Source organism: Myodes glareolus, chromosome X (genome assembly GCF_982192425.1).
Source record: "Myodes glareolus chromosome X, mMyoGla1.1, whole genome shotgun sequence".
NCBI lineage: Eukaryota > Metazoa > Chordata > Mammalia > Rodentia > Cricetidae > Myodes > Myodes glareolus.
Window position 1 is genome coordinate 39,350,421 of NC_142053.1, and position 15,593 is coordinate 39,366,013.

General features: G+C 49.0%; 1 protein-coding gene across 2 annotated transcripts in view; it reads right to left on the reverse strand.

Moving 5' to 3' along the window:
- Positions 1–14,877, reverse strand: part of Elf4 (E74 like ETS transcription factor 4) — a 41,837-nt gene extending 26,960 nt beyond the window's left edge. The window contains exon 1 of one of the 2 annotated variants that reach the window (XM_087902938.1): positions 14,540–14,877. The gene's annotated coding sequence lies outside the window, so the exon portion shown is untranslated. Of the gene's footprint in view, positions 1–14,189; positions 14,426–14,539 lie in introns of those variants that run through there. The other variant, XM_087902937.1, reaches the window with a different exon arrangement.
- Between the last annotated feature and the right edge of the window lie 716 nt (positions 14,878–15,593).

Sequence of the window (15,593 nt, forward strand, 5' to 3'; positions counted from 1 at the left end):
GGGATTAGTTACACGTTTAGAGATTTTGTTTTTGCATGTTTGTTTGTTTTGAAAGAGGGTCTCATATAGTCCAGGTTGACCTCAAACTCACTGTGTAGCTAAGGCTGGCCTTGAACGATCCTCTTGCTTCCACCTCCCAAGTGCTGAGATTACAGGCACACATCACCAAGCCTGGTGAAAACTATTATCTTTCTAAAATTTTTAGAAATCTCTGTGGCCCAGCGAAGGGTCTGCTCAAGGCCATGTACAAGCAGATGGCTTTTGATTTATGACTCTGAGGCTCTTTCCTCCTTCCCGGCATCCTGTAGCCTTCAGCAAGGTTAAGTACAGATCCAGTGAGTATGCAGGGTACATCCAGGCCTCTGTGGGAGGCCTGGGGCCTGGACCTCCCACACTAGGGAAAATGGTGGGAAGCTTTTCAGGGCAAGAGCTTGAATTTCATGTCTGCTGTCAGGTGACCCAGCCCCCGTGCCTCTGAATCGCAGTTTCCCCATCTGTAAAGCAAAATATACAGGTCTGCTGATCTCTGCTAAAGGCTGCACGGGATCTGACCCTCTGAGGTTCTAATTAAAAGGCACTGCAAGACAGAGCTGAGCGAGCATCAGCCACATGACTCTTCTTTGTGGAGGGCCACGGGAGGCTTTTGACACAATTGACACAATCCTATGTTCCAATCAATGTTCCTCACAGACAGTAAAGGCGATGATTTTTCCCGTAAGAAACAAATTCTCTCAGACAATTGTTCTGGACAGTTTCTCCATGGGGGTATTTTGGCTCTAATCGTCCCACCATCACACATAAACACCTTCTCAGCAGTGGTAGATGGTACAGCAACCCATAACAGAGACCCATGAGCAACCCATAACAGAGACTGATTGATCATGTCCCTTTGAGATGTCAGAAACCAAGATCCTGGCTTAGTGCCCAGGCAAGCAGCCCCACCTTGTACCGAGGAGTTTGCCTCCCTATCATAGTGGAGGTAGCAATCACTGGTGTCCACCTCTCTAGCCCCTACTGGACAGGATGTTTCCACATCAAGCCCCACTTCCTGTAGCTAGGCCTGGGCTCCAGTTTCCCCTCTTCTCCTGCCATCTGGTAGCCTGCCCTCTGTCCCCCCTCTTGCTGGGTGTTTACAGGCCGCCTTATCAGCCTGGGGAATCTGGGCCTCACCCAACCAGGGCCCCGCCCAGCCCAGACAGCCTGCCCAGAGCCCTACCTGCTCTTTTTGCCCCAAGCCCCCTGGCAGGCAAGGGGTGTGGAAGAAGGCTTGCTGCCTGGCACTGGCTCTTAGTGCCTGGGGCCCTGCCTGGTGGGTTAAAACCTGACTGACTATTCATAGTGCTTTATCCAGCTTGCCCAGGCTGGGGAGGGCAGGCATTCTTTTTCCAGTTGGCATCTCTATCTGCAGGCTATGGAGACAATAAAAAAATGCCTGAAGGGCTGGGGAGAATTTACCTTAGCCTTCAGTGCCTTAACCACCAAGAGAAAAGCCAGGGTAGCACTATATGGGAAGGCTATGAGAAGTTCAGGCAGGCTGCTTCCAAACTGGAATGATACTGGCACTCCACTATGAATAACAGAAACTAATGATGGAGATGAATAGAAGGCTGTAGGCTGAGGATGGCATCACGGGTGAAGTTCAGGAATCCTTTCAAACAGCCTTGGTCTCCACCCAGGCTTCAGAGCCTCATAGGTCCCAAAGTCTCTCCATACCACTCCAAGATCTGGTCACACACAAAATGACAAGATGAGACAGAGCTAACCTCGGAGCAAGTCAAAGGTTCTCTCCTCAGAACACAAGGGCCTAGCAATTTGTCAAATGTATTCTAAACCAAGGAGACAGAAGTGGCAGGCAAATGATGCTGCAGATGATAAGATTTCCCTTCCAGCCCCTTTCTCAAAAATCTCTAGGTTCAGATCTACCCGTAGGCAGGGCCCACAAGGATAAGGACTTTTCACTGAATCTGGTCAACTCTCACTCTAGGACTCAAAGCTATGGTTCAAATTCCACTCATCTTCACAGGCTCCTGGGGGTGTTTTTTTCATTGACAAATGATTAAGATATCTATCAACTGATCCATATCTAGGGCAGGAGATTAAAGCATTCAAGTGAATATCAGACATGTATAGTGAGAAATATAGAACCTAGAAGGCAGAGGAAGGGGGATATCTTTGAGTTTCAGACAGCCAAGGTACATAGAGATATCCTGTCTCAAAAAGAGTGACTCATATTTCAGGGCTGTGACTGCTGTTTAATTGGTAGACCACTTGCCTAGCATGCATGGATCCTTAGTTCCATTCCAAGCATCACAAACTGCTGTGATGCACACCTGCAATCTCATCACTGAGGAGTTAGAAACAGGAGGACCAGAAGGCTATGTCCAATCTGTTACATAATGAATTTGAAAGCGATTTGGACTACATGAGACCCTATCCCAAAATAAATAGCCGAGTGCCGAGCAGTGGTGGTGCACACCTATAATCCCAGAGGTAGGCGAATCTCTGAGTTCGAGGCCAGCCTGGTCTACAGTGTGAGCTCCATCCAGGACAGCCAGGGGTACACAGAGAAACCCTGTCTTGAGAAACAAAACCAAAACCAAACCAAACCAAAACAAAACAAAAAGCTGGGGAGCAAATGTTACATCACAAAGAAATGTTATGAGAACAAGTCTTCTAGCTCAAGAATCCAATTTAAGACATTTGCAGTGGCACATTTGAACTGTTTGGTCAACTATTTGGGAGACAGAGGCAGATGGATCCCAGTTGAGTTCAAGACCAGATATAACTACATGGTAAGACCCTCTCTTCCTCCCTCCTTCCCTCTCTCTTTCTATACATACAAGGAAAACTCTGCTAAAATAGCTTTGCCATTAGTGTTACATGGTTCTTGAAATCCCAGGTTCCCATTCTCTAGGACGAGATTTCATGACACTCAGGGCTCCCTACAGGCTTACTATCTGGTCCCCATTTCTTCCCTCTACCAAAATTTTTTGGCTGAAATCCCATCTCTACAGAAACAGTCTTTCCTACCAGTTAGAAGTGGAGCGAGGAGAAGCTTTGGTCGATATATGTTATATGAAAAAAGAATAAAAAATAAGTTACACATAAAAAATAAATTAAAAAGATAAAACTCAAACCAATTTAGTGTTGATATGTTGGTAGCTGATACTGGGTGAACAGGTCATTTCTCTCCTGAACACATTCCTTTTTCCTTAACACCAGGTCTCATTATGGAGCCCAGGCTGGCTTTGAACTCACAATTTTCCTGTCTGAATTTCCCAAGGGAAGAGATTACAGGTCTGTACTGCCATACTCGGTTTTCCCTTTGTTGCTTTCTTTTTGTTGTTGTTGTTTCTATGTTGAGACAGCATCTAGTTGTGTTGCCCAGATCTAGTTGTGTTGGCCTCAATCTCCTGAACCGAGGCTCAAACAATCCTCCCTTCTCAGCCTCCCACATAGCTGCTCTCGGCTTTCATTTTCATTCTCAGACACCATAGAGAGGTTTTCGCCTAAGGTGTCAGGGTAAGTGGAAGGGTGGGGCAGTTAGTAGGTGAGTTTGTTGGTAGCGCTGTCTCTTGTCCCATCATCAACTTCCCATGCCAGTGATCTCTGTTATGAAGCTATAGGGGAGGAAGTGTGAAAGCCTGAAAAAAAAGCTAAAAACTGTGCTTCTCTTTACTGGGAGTAAGAAAGATCAAGTTCCACTCTTGGTACTGCCTCCACCTAACTCCTCCCCCAGCCTCTGAGATGGTGCCAACTTCTTCGGGACACACATCGAGATCTGTGGCTATGGCCACAACCAGCTGGACTCCGACTCAGCAGAGCCCCAGAGTCCAAACTCATCTAACTTGGTTTCCAAAGGTCCTTAGCAGTCTGACCCCACCCTACCTACTCAGGCTCGTTCCCATGATTTCCCAACTCAAGCTGGGCTTCTAGCCCAGTGGTCTCCTCATGGTCCCCTGAGGGAACATTCCAGCCTCATTCATGGAATTTCTCAGGCTTGCCATCCCTTAGTGATCCTTTTTGTCTAATCAAACAGTACCCATCTAGCAAGGTCCCAAACATGTCCCCTAACCTCACAGAGCTGTTTATGTTCTAGTAATTACAATCCACACCCACAGAGCCCCCCCATTAAACTCCCCAGAGCCTTTAAGTTCTGTCACAAAATCTACTTTAGCCCACGTGGTCTTGAATTGCTGATTATTTCATGTGTATCTTTTCTTTCTCCGGCAGGCAGTAAAACCCATGAAATCAAGCTGTATTTGATTTTCTTTTGTTTCCAACCTACATCTGAGCATCCATGAATTAAACCCACAAAAACTGTCAAGGTACAGGTTCTAAATGATTTTAGGATTACAGTCTAGAAGTACATCTAGAAGTACAGTTGTCCTGCAGTTGGGAGACAAAGGACTCCAGAAACTCAGATATTACTTTTCCTCTCTGGCTGCAAGCTTCTGTTAGAGGAACAAATGACAGATCGCGTTATTTGCCCAAGTGCCATTGAGGAGGCAGTGGATAATCAAGCTATCATCAAAAGCATTACTTTTTTGGTACAAAATCACAGTCCCACCCTGGGAATATTGGGTTCTAGTCACATCACTGTACCCTTGGGAACAGTGTCTGTACCAGGTCTAAGATCCAAAATGATGTGAGAGAATGGGATATGAGAAAAACTATATGAGATCAAACATTTGTTGTTGTTGTTGTTTTTGGTGTGTGTGTGGGGGGGTGGGTAACAACGTCTTGTTCTATACCTCAAGCTGACCTCAAACTCATCGTTCCCTGCCTCAGCACACAAACAGGGCTACAGGTATGTGCCACCACGGCCAGCTAAACTTTGATTAATGAGAACTGCTATCTTGGCAGACATGGTTAAAAGGGATAATATAGGCATTCATACAACGATGTATGAAAGAAATCATGGATTTATTCACCCAAAATGGGCAAAACCAAAGCCTTATTCTACAAATGTAAAGTTAAAGTACCTGTTAGTCACAGAACATCAATAAAAAGCATCATCTAAAACAACAGTAATATCAAGCACACACCTGACTATAAGATTCAAAAGCAAAGAACTGGAGTAACTCTCAATAATTAGTGCAAATAGGGTATATTCAAGAATTACAAATATACAGTTTTAAACTTCATATGATATTGCAAAGGACTTAAAGGAGACAAAATCTGGGCTGGCAAGATGGCACAGCAGGTGATGACCTAAGTTCATTCTCTGGAACCTACCATGAGTAGAGAAGTGATTCCCAAAAGTTGTCCTCTGACCTCCACATGTACTTGGTGGTGTGAGTGTATGTATCAACACACATCTACATCCACGCACACACACTAAAGATTTTAAATTACTTTAAAAATAATCAGAATAAGGCTGGGAAAGTTCTTTCTTAGACCACAGAAAGCTCTGGGTCTCTATACTGAAAAATTAACTCAAAATGTATCACAGACCAAAATTTGAAGCATAAAGTTATAAAGAAAACATATGATGAAATAGTTGTGATTTAAGCCCAGGCAGAGCCCTTAGGTGCAGTACTGAAAGCATGATCTATAAAAGGAAAAATGAAGGCTTAGGACATAGTTTAATGGTAAGTAAGACTCTTGCCTAAGTACAAAAAGACCTGAGATTCAATTCCCAGCTCAATAGGGAAAGAAAAATAGTGATTAGTTGCATTTTGGCTAAGACTGAGTCCAAAATCAAAGACTTCTAGAACTAGATAGTGGCATACAACTGTAATCCCAGCACTTGGGAGGTGGAGGCAGAAGGATCAGAAAAGAGAGAATGTTTATAAAGCAGGAATCTCATAGAGGCCTTGCAACTAGAGTTTATAAAGGACTTTCTTGGCAAATAGACTTGAGAAGACATTTCACCAAAGAAAACATATAAATAATAAATAAACACATGGAAAATGATTAAAATAGTAAATCATTAGGGAATGTAAATTGAAATTACAATGTAACACAATGGCACATCTATGAGAATGGCTGAAGGTAGAAAGGCCACCCGCCCATCCTTATATACCAGTGTTAGTGAAGATGAACAACTTGGGCTTCTCATCCTTTGGGGAGGGGACACAAAATGGTAAAGTCATTCTGAAAACAGTGTAATGTTTTCTTTAAAAGTAGAAGCTTCATTACTGTTATGATCTAGTTACTTCTCTTCCAGGTATTTAACCAAAAGAAAAGGAAACTTATAGCCACAAAAAGATTTGCACACAGACGTCAGAGCAGCTTTGTTTGCAATGGTTTTTAAAAACTGGAAAAAAAGCATCAAATGTCCACAGGCGGATGAACAGATAAACAGTGTGTGTTTTATCCATACAATGGAATGCTACTTTGCAATAAAAAAGAATGAAACATCCGCCAGGCATGATGGCGCAAGCCTTTAATCTCAGAACTCCGAAGCAGAGGTAGGCAGATCTCACTGAGTAAGAGCAGGCTGGTCTGCATAGTTGAGTTGCAGGGCCAACCAGGGCTACAAAGTGAGACTCGGACTCAAAAGAGGAAGGGATGGGGGAAAGAGGGAGAAAAAGTGAGGGAGAACAAACACTGATATATACAAAAACAAGGAAGAGTTTTAACATAAATATGCAGAGAGAAGCCAGACCAAAAAAGACTGCATGATTCCAATTATATGAAACTTTAGAAAATGCAAACTAATCTATAGTGACAGAAACCAGAGCAGTAGTTGCCTTAGGATGGGAGGCAGGATTGCCATAGGGCACAAGGAAACTTCCCAGAAGCTGCACATATGTTAGCTCTCTCTTGAATATGGCAATGGTTTCATGGGCCTGTACATATGTCAAATAGGATCAAATTGTGCACTTGGAAATATCTGCCATTTATTGTACATTGATATAACTTCAGTAAAGCTATTAAGTAAAATAAAAAGAAAAGGTGTCTTGGATTGTACGAAATAACAACCAGTGGGAGAACTATAGTACTAACCCTGCTGGCTGGTAGTGGTGCACATCTTGAATGCCAGCACTCAAGAGGCAGAGGCAGGCGAATCTCTGAGTTTAAGGCCAGCTTAGTCCAGAATGGCCAGGGCCACACAGAGAAACCATGACTAGAAAAACAAAAATAGAAGTAACTGGGAAAGAAAACACTGACTATGTTTTTGTCATTACGCGACATTTCTTTGTTTATGGCATTACACTGCTTTGCCATAGTAGCGAAGACAAAAAGGCAGCATATCTCATGTTTCCCTAGAATAACATATTTTTTGATGCTACCACTGGGAGTCTGATTCTGAACCTGGAACTTATCATACATGCTGACTGTGGTGGGCTTATGATGTTGTACCTCTGGCTTTCTCATGCCAATATGTTTTATCATGCAGCCTGGAATGCCCCTAGAACATAGCCAATGGTCTATCTTTCCTTTTTTGAAAGGTCACCTGTCCTTTCACCTCCAAGAATTCTTCCCCAATAAAGCTAGGGAAGAAAAGTGATCTTTCTTTAGCCCCCCATCATTAGCCCCCCATCATGCACCTGCTCACAGTAAGAGCACTCGTGTCCCTGACACTCTAGAATGGGGGTTGGAGTCTTTAAGAAGGGGTCTGGGTCTTTTTGCCCTCCTCTTTTTCTTCTTTAGATCACTGTGGTGTTAAGAACCTGGTCATCTTGTGAGCTTGTAAAAGGGTATCGGCTTTCTGCACAAGGATTTTCAGACCCAGAAGAGTTAGACGAACCACTTTTATCCCAGAAAACACTTGAAAAACACAGATTACCACCTCAGTTTACACCTGAGTACCTCTGTTATCAGGTTATCAGGTATTTAGGGAGGTGAAGACTAATTGTCCGCATTGCTCAAGGTCTAGCTTCTTAGCCTAATGGGTGGGGACCAAGGGAACCAGTAGCATGCTCCACTCAGGGAATGCTAGTCCCCTGTATCCAGTTACAGCAGATGGGACCTCCAAGTAATCTGGAGGACCTCTGGGAAAGGTTCCTAAACCCTAAGATCTCCTGGCCAAAGGCAATGCCCCAGCCTCAAACAAAGGCCTTTGGGCATTTGTCCAGCAGGCACCCAACATCTCTGTAAACTGAAAGGAGGGAAAAACAAGTCAAGCAGTGGTGAGCACAGAGTTGGCCAACTGGCTTCCAGAGTTCTACCCTCAGGAGGCAAACAACAAACCGATGATTGCTAAACAGTCTCCAGGGGTAGAATGCTATGCCTTCTTTCCAAGGAACAAACTTCCTCTGATTTCTTCTTCTTCCTTTTTTCTTTAAGACAAGGTTTCACTTCGTAAGGGAGGCTGGCCTGGAACTTGCTATGTAGGCCAGGCAAGCCTTGAACCCTCTATCTTCCAGCCTCAACTCCAAAAGTGACCAGATGGCAACTGTACAGCATTACACCTAGCTCACTTCTGATTTCTTCAGTGAATATTCAAAATGAAAATAATGAAGACAGGGAAAATGGCGATATTAATACAAATATTAAAAACTTAAGCCCCACTCTTTACACATGTGGGGGGGGGAGGGTGCCAGGGCTCATATGTGGAGGTCAGAGGGTAATTTGCAGGGATGGTTCTCTCCTTCCACCATGTGGGTTCCAGGAACTGAGTTTAGGTTCACCCACTGAGCCACCTTGATGGCTCAAGCTCCACTCTTTGAAAAAGATTGATTAGTCATTAATGTGTGCTGTGTGCGTGCTTATGCGAATGTGTGTGTGGTGGGAGGGGTGTCTGCAAAGCCAGAAGAAAGTGGCAGCTCCCCTTAAGCTGGAGTTACAGGCAGGTGCAAGCTATCTGACATGAGTTCTGGGGTCTGGAGCTTATGGCCACCACGAAGAGCAAGTAAGCTCTTATCCACGGAGCCATCTCTCCAGCCCCTCAAGCTCCACTATTAACTGCAGGACTGTCTACCACTCAGAATGGCTTTGTAGATAATTCACATACAAACATGCACGCACATGCATGTCCGCACATGCTGATTCTTTCATATTCCCTCTTTATCCTTCATAATAGCACACTTAACAAAAATGGTAGCAGAAAAATCTACAAAATCCTAGTGTTTTCAGGAATGGGGTGGCATACCCTGCCAGCACTTCTGGGAAAGTGGTAATCCAGAGATCTTGGAAAAGTCTGAGGTATGTGAACAGGGAAAAGATTGTATGACTGGCAAAAATAATCTCAGACCAGGACTGATAATAATACCAGGGAATATTTATTGGGTGGGTACAATGTGCAAGGTAACACGCTCAGTGTTTTACATACTCATTCTTCCTGTGACATGGACAGTGAGACCCAGAGAGAATAAGTCAATGAGTCCATTGTCACACAGCCAGAACCCGGCAGGATGTGAATGAATATAGATTGTGCGCCCCTCCTGGAGACAGAAATGCTTCTTGAGGAAGGTATTGTGTCAGATTAGAAGGCAGGAAGCTTCCAGAAGGGAAGGTAGACTAAGAGGCAAGAAGTATTCACAGTGGACAAGGAATGCCCTACCCTGAGGTAGGAACTTAAGGCAAAGCTTGTTCAACTTGAATCACCTACTTAAGCTCTTGATGTTTTGTTTTGTTGTGGCAGGGTGTCTCTACTACGTAGCCCTGGCTATCCTGGAACACTATATGTAGACCAAGCTGGCCTCAAACTCAGAGACTGCTGCCTCTGCCTCTCAAGTGCTGATATTAAACGTGTGCGCCACAGCACTCTTATTTCTTGTTAGCCTCTTTGAGAAATGTTCCAGAACTTTCCTTGAAAACCCTGCTACACGAAACACCCTTCTCTGCTGCCTGAGCCTCCCCCTTCCTCTGGGAACAGGTGAGTCTCTTTGTCAAGAAATTCACCATATGACACAATTTCCCAGTTCAAGCCAGGGCATTCTAGTAGGTTCCTTTAGGTGTTTAAATTCATGGAGGAGAGGCAAAGCCAGAAGAAGCAAGGAGAGAACAAACTGATGTGGAATGGAGGTAGTCCGGGTGTTTTCATCCAACTAAACCTAACAAGAGCCAAAGCCCTCTTCCCATCCAGCCACGGAAGACACAAAAGTAAAACAAACACATGGTGAATTTTTGGTGGCCAGGCACAAATGTGGAACTCTCTTAACTTCAATTCCCAGCTGACTGGGGGAGGGGGTAGTGATGAAAATCTCTGCTCTCTACCTCCAGGGTTCCAGAGAAGTCTCAAAACCTGGGGAAAGGTGGGAGTTAGGCAGCCCATTTCTCCTGTGAACTACTGTAGCATGTCAGGTTTGATGGCTTCTACCTCTCACTTCCCCTGCTTCCCTCCCTCCCTTCTCGCCTAGCCTGCCTGTGTTGGAGGGTGCAGTTCATAATGAGATCCTCTCAGCTTGGGTGGCAGGGAAGCCTGACCACCCTTTGTGTATTATCAATACAGGCTGGCTCACTGTCTAGGCCAACCATTTTGTATGTCCTGAAGTGGAGATCGAGGTCTGCACGAAGCCACCCACACTCACTGACCTGCTCTTTTATGTGACATGCATTTACCAAACAATCATCCAGGCTTCGAAGGTCAGTCCGTGGCCAGGGAATAGAGAGAAAGGCGTCTTTTCTCCCTTTTCTGCCCAGCCACATCTCCCCCTCGCTGCCCCCGCCCCCTTTCAAGGTCTAGCTCTCACTCGAATCCCTCACAAAGCCTTCCCTCCCTCCTCTAGCTGCTGCTGACCTCAGAGTACTGGCCATGCTGGCCTCTGCTCCAACAAGTACAATTAGCACCTGACCAGCCCCCGGCCTGGCTGCTTGTCCTCGCCTCTGATTGTTTCAGCTCCAGCGTCATCTTAGTCAGCTTTGCTCCACCACCTCCTTCCCTCAGCTCCCCCACAGCTCCTAGCGCAGGTTGGGCACACAGTAGGTGTTAATAAATGGCTGCTGAATTGAAACTCAGCAGCCCCTATGAGGTCAGAACCCTCATAAGCACCCCGACCAGCAGTTTCTTGGCAACCAGCGCTGGGGCCCGAGCTACAGGGCATTAGCAGCACAGCCGCTATTACAGGACACACGAGGCTCAGCAGCCAGAGATTTGCAGGCAGGTTGGTGTTGATGAGAAAAGCCCCTGACCCCTAGGAAAGAGCCCGTGGGATTGTGGGTACCTTTCATGAGTTTCTTTTCTCCCCTGCAGAACTAGTTTTCAGTCTGCGAACCACAGAGGGAATAAATTGGCAGTGAAGCCAGGGACCTTTTTGCAGCTTAGAGGACCAGGAGTGATAACCAAGGCCAGGTTGTGGTCAGGCCCAGAACAGAGGAGCAAGGGTTGCCCAAGGCTCTTCTTAATTCAGCATGGGACCCTGGGATGTGAAGGAGGCGTGCCAGCTGTGAGCCCTTCTATTCCACAGAGATTTGGGGGTGTTCGGGAGAGGCCCTAAGTAATGCCATCCTGCCCTGACACCCAGTAAATCACAGTCCAGATGCCTGCCACTTGCAGCCCCTGCATGAGCCCACTTTCCCTTCCTTCTCCTTCACCGAAACCTTCGGGCAGGCTTGAGGGACAGATAACATCCAGAAAAGACCGATCCATGGTCCCCATGAAAGGAGAAGCCTCCCCATCCAGGAATTTGAGTTTGGCTTTATTTCTATTTTGTAAATTTATTTTTTGTGTGAGTGTTTGGGCTGTATGCACATCTGTGCATCACACGTGTACCTTGTGCTCAAGGAGGTCAGAAGATGTCAGAATCCCTGGAACTGGAATCACAGACATGAGACACCATGATAGTGGGAGGAATCAAACCCCAGTCCTTTCCAAAAACAGCAGTGCTCTTAAATGTTGAGACAATTCCTTTAGTTTGGCTTTAAACTACATTATTTATACAATGTATCCACTCTCTCTGACTTCTACATCCTACCACCATTTCAGCCTACAGACTACCCTGGAAGGCAAGTGATGTCCTTCTCATAGCCACATTTTCTCTGCTGATACTTCAACTGGGGCCAGCTCAGTACTAGGACCAGGTTCCAGCAAATGCTTGTTGAGTTGAATCTTAGGCACTGTATTAGCCAATATCATAATGCCAGTTCCTGTGTGCTGTGTACCACACAGTGTTCTAATAAGCAGCCTATATGTATGAATGTATTTGCTCCTCTCCAACTTTATAAGCTAAGTTTCTCTTGCCACGTAAAGAAATTAAGGCATTCAACTGACTTGGGGCACATAACCAGAAAAAGGACAAAGTTGGGGTTTCAACCCAGACAGGTTAGCTCTAGTGACTGGGGGCAGAATGAGAAAGATGGGAAAACCCAGAAGTAAAGGGTTTCCTGGGGAAGCCATACTCTCAGCCAGTGGTTGACTGGGCCGCCTTTCTGGGTCCAAAGCCCTAAATTGTTGCAACATTAGAGGTTATTTTGAATATGTTATAAATCAGACTCAGAACAGGTTACAGGGGCCTCATTTTTAGGCCCCAAAATATAGCAGACGAGGCTGAAGCTGTTGTGTCATCACTTAGCACTATGTGAAGAAGGCTGGGTACGGGGTCCCCAGATTGGCTAGGGGTGGGCATAGTTCTTGAGGAGCCAGCAAAACAGTACAGTGGAGGGAGGAATGCCAGGCATAGCTGCAAACAAGCCACTCCTTCGGCTCACAGAGAGAGGCTGGGTGAGGGTGGCAATGGTGGAGCCTGCTTCATAGACAACCCCCTACACACAGACACACACACACAAAAAAAACACAAAAAAACCCACAAGAGATGACTGGCTTTGAACCCAGCACCGGAGACACTCATATGCAAGGCAACTCCTTACAGCAGCAGTTCCAGGTTGTTGCTGATAACCTCTGCACACCTAGAGACAGCTCATGCCAGCCTAGGTTTTTTTTTTTTCTGCACTGGGTCAAGGAAGTACTTTCAAACTGGGGAAATCTTGCAACTGACTGACATTCTTCCTTGACCTACAAATTTCCTGGGTATTTTTTATACCAAAGCACTCTGTCTCCCCAAAGAGGAGAGAGCTAGATAGGTTCCCTTCACCTCCCTCCATCCTGGCATTCAGGCCAAGCAAAGGTCAGCTCACAGGAGTTGAGTCCCTAATGGGTGTGCCCACCAGCTGTTGGAGCCAGCTGTGGTGGCTCAGGCCAGGGGTGGTGACCTCACTTCCGTTCTTACCTCCTTAGAACTCCTCCCATTTGAGGCCCCACCAGGCCAAAATCGAGAAGTCCAAGGTTAACTGTTACTCCCCACTTTAAGAGCTAATTAAAATGATTAGCTACAATGAACTGTCAAACATTAACTAGAAGAAGCTGCAGGACCAGACAGGCCTCTATCTCAGGCAGAGGGATGAGGGAGAAGAAATCAAAGAGCTATCAAATCGCTGGGCTCCTCAGCTGGGGTGCGGTGGTAGTTGGGGGCACCCAAGAGAACCCCGCTGGGCCGAGGTGCCGAGGGGTCAGGAGGTAACTCCTCAGGAAGTCTAAATCCCTGGCCCGACCCCGACAAAAAGGCAGCAAAGTTTAGGGGTACCGTGGAGAGGAGAGGAATTCATAAAGTGATTGCCAGCTCAGCAGTCTCCGAGCCGCCAGAGCCAGACTCTGGCATTGGGGGACCTTTGCGCTGTGCGGTGGCTGAGTCCCCTCAGAAGTATCAGGGGAGGAGGCCAAGAGGCGGGAGAACCTTGGAGAGCGGGAACGCGGGAGCGGGAAGCCTGGCGGCTGGCTCACACGGAAACTCCAGCCCCTGCCAAGAGGTCTCTATTTTGGCAGTTCAGGTCTCCAAGTCATAGGTTTACGTGCGAGTGTGCGAGCATGTGTGTGTGTGCGCGTGTGCGTGTTCGCGCGCGCGCGAGTGAGTGTGTGTGTGTGTGTGTGCGTGTCTCAAGCGCCTGACTGTGAAAGCCCTAGGGGCCACCGGTTCAACCTTGTCGCTCCAGTCTGCTCACCCTCCTGCCCTCAGGCGCTGAGATTTGAGGGGGGGGGGGGGTAGCGCCGCAGTCACCACGGGCCCTTCCCCACGGAGCCTCAGCCGCCCAAGCTGGAGAAGGGCGCCTTCCCGCCCGGCTTCTGCCAATCCCTTCTACTTGTCACCTCCGGAGCCCGGGCTCCACAGGGTACCCGGCGGAGCGAGGCAAAGGCGACTCGCTTCAAGCCGAGGCTGACGCGCCCTTCTCGCACCCCGCCCCGCCCCCCCCGCCCGCCCGCCACCAACCGACCCTACTCCCCGGCCTCGGCGCCCTTAATTTCCCTACTCAGGCAAACTTTTCGAGGTCTCCCCGCGTCCCGAGAAACGGCGCCATCGACGTACCTGAGGTCCGCTGGTTTGTCATTCGGGTTCAGTCACACGGCTGCTCCTCGGCTCGGTGGCCGAGCGCTCCCCTCCCCGTCCCAGGGCTCGGGGGACCCGAGTTCCCACCCCCTGCCAGGCCGCCTTTTCCCGCCTCGAAAGCGGGGGGCTCCTGGCAAGAGGCGCCTGGAGCTCGGCGCCGCCGAAAGGAGAAGTGGAAGTTGAGCGAGGCGCCCGGTCTGTCCTCGCGGCCACCCGCCCGCCCGCTCGCCCGCCCGCCGGGGGCCGCCGTCGCCCGCCCTCCTTCCCCTCCCTCCTTCTCTCCTCGGGGCCCGCCTGCCCCCACCGCCCCGCGCCCGCCCGTGACTCACCTCGGCGCCGGGGCAGGCTGGTCCGGGCGGGCGGGCGGGCGGGCGGGCGAGGCGAGGCTCAGGGCTCTCCCACACGTCGCGCCGCCGCCAATGGCAAAGTTGGAGGGCGAGATGCAAACACCAGGTGAGACGGCGGGCGGGCTGGCGAGCGGGCGGCGGTGGCGCCCGGGCTGAGAAAGGAGCCGGGGTGGCAGCTGGGCGAGCAGTGTCCGAAGCGTTCCGGGGAGGCCGGGCCGCGCCGAGGGAACGGCGGCGGGGGGCGCCCGCGGAGGGGCCGCTAGCCGGCGGGGGAGACCTGAGCCGAGGCGAGCGAGAGAAAGGGGAAATCGCACTGGAGACACACGTCCCCGCGGGCGGAGGCTGGGCCGGGCGCGAAGGAGGCAGGGCGAGGAGGGACTGAAGAGCCGGAGGGAGGGACCGACGGGAGGGACCACGGGCGGGCGGGCGGGCGGGCGGGCGGGCGGGCGGGCGGGGTGGAGTGGGGGGGGTGTGGGGAGGGACTAGGCACCGCGGTGGAAACAGCGCCCCTCCGCCCTAACCCCTCCACGGTCGCCAGCACGGCAGGGGGAACCCTTGCCAGCGGCCCGGGCGGGCTCTCCTTCCCTTCAGCGAGGCTCGCTGCCCACCTCACCTCAGAGAACACACAGCCCCCCCAGCTCACGTCGCGCGAACGGCTTCTCGAGCCAGCACCCCCCACTCGGCTCATAATTGGCGGGCCCCGGGGCCCTCAGCTCTGACTGGGCGCTTCTCGGCGGGAAGTCCCACATGATATCCCGTGGAGATATCCTGGGGATTCTGGAAGGCCCTATCCTGCCACTGGGCCTGGGCACTCGAATCACTTGATACCTCTGCCGCTCGCCCCCCACCCCCCAGCCCTCTACATTATCAAGCATCTGCTGAGTGCCAATCAGGCGGCCTAGCAGTGGGTGCTACTCATAAATGGACAGAGGGTACGATTTTTGCAAACAATGTCAAACCCCCGCCCCCACCCCGTGGAGTCTCGGGCCAGATATTTCCTGGATTGGTGTGACTGAAGAGTTACAGGGACTTCTAG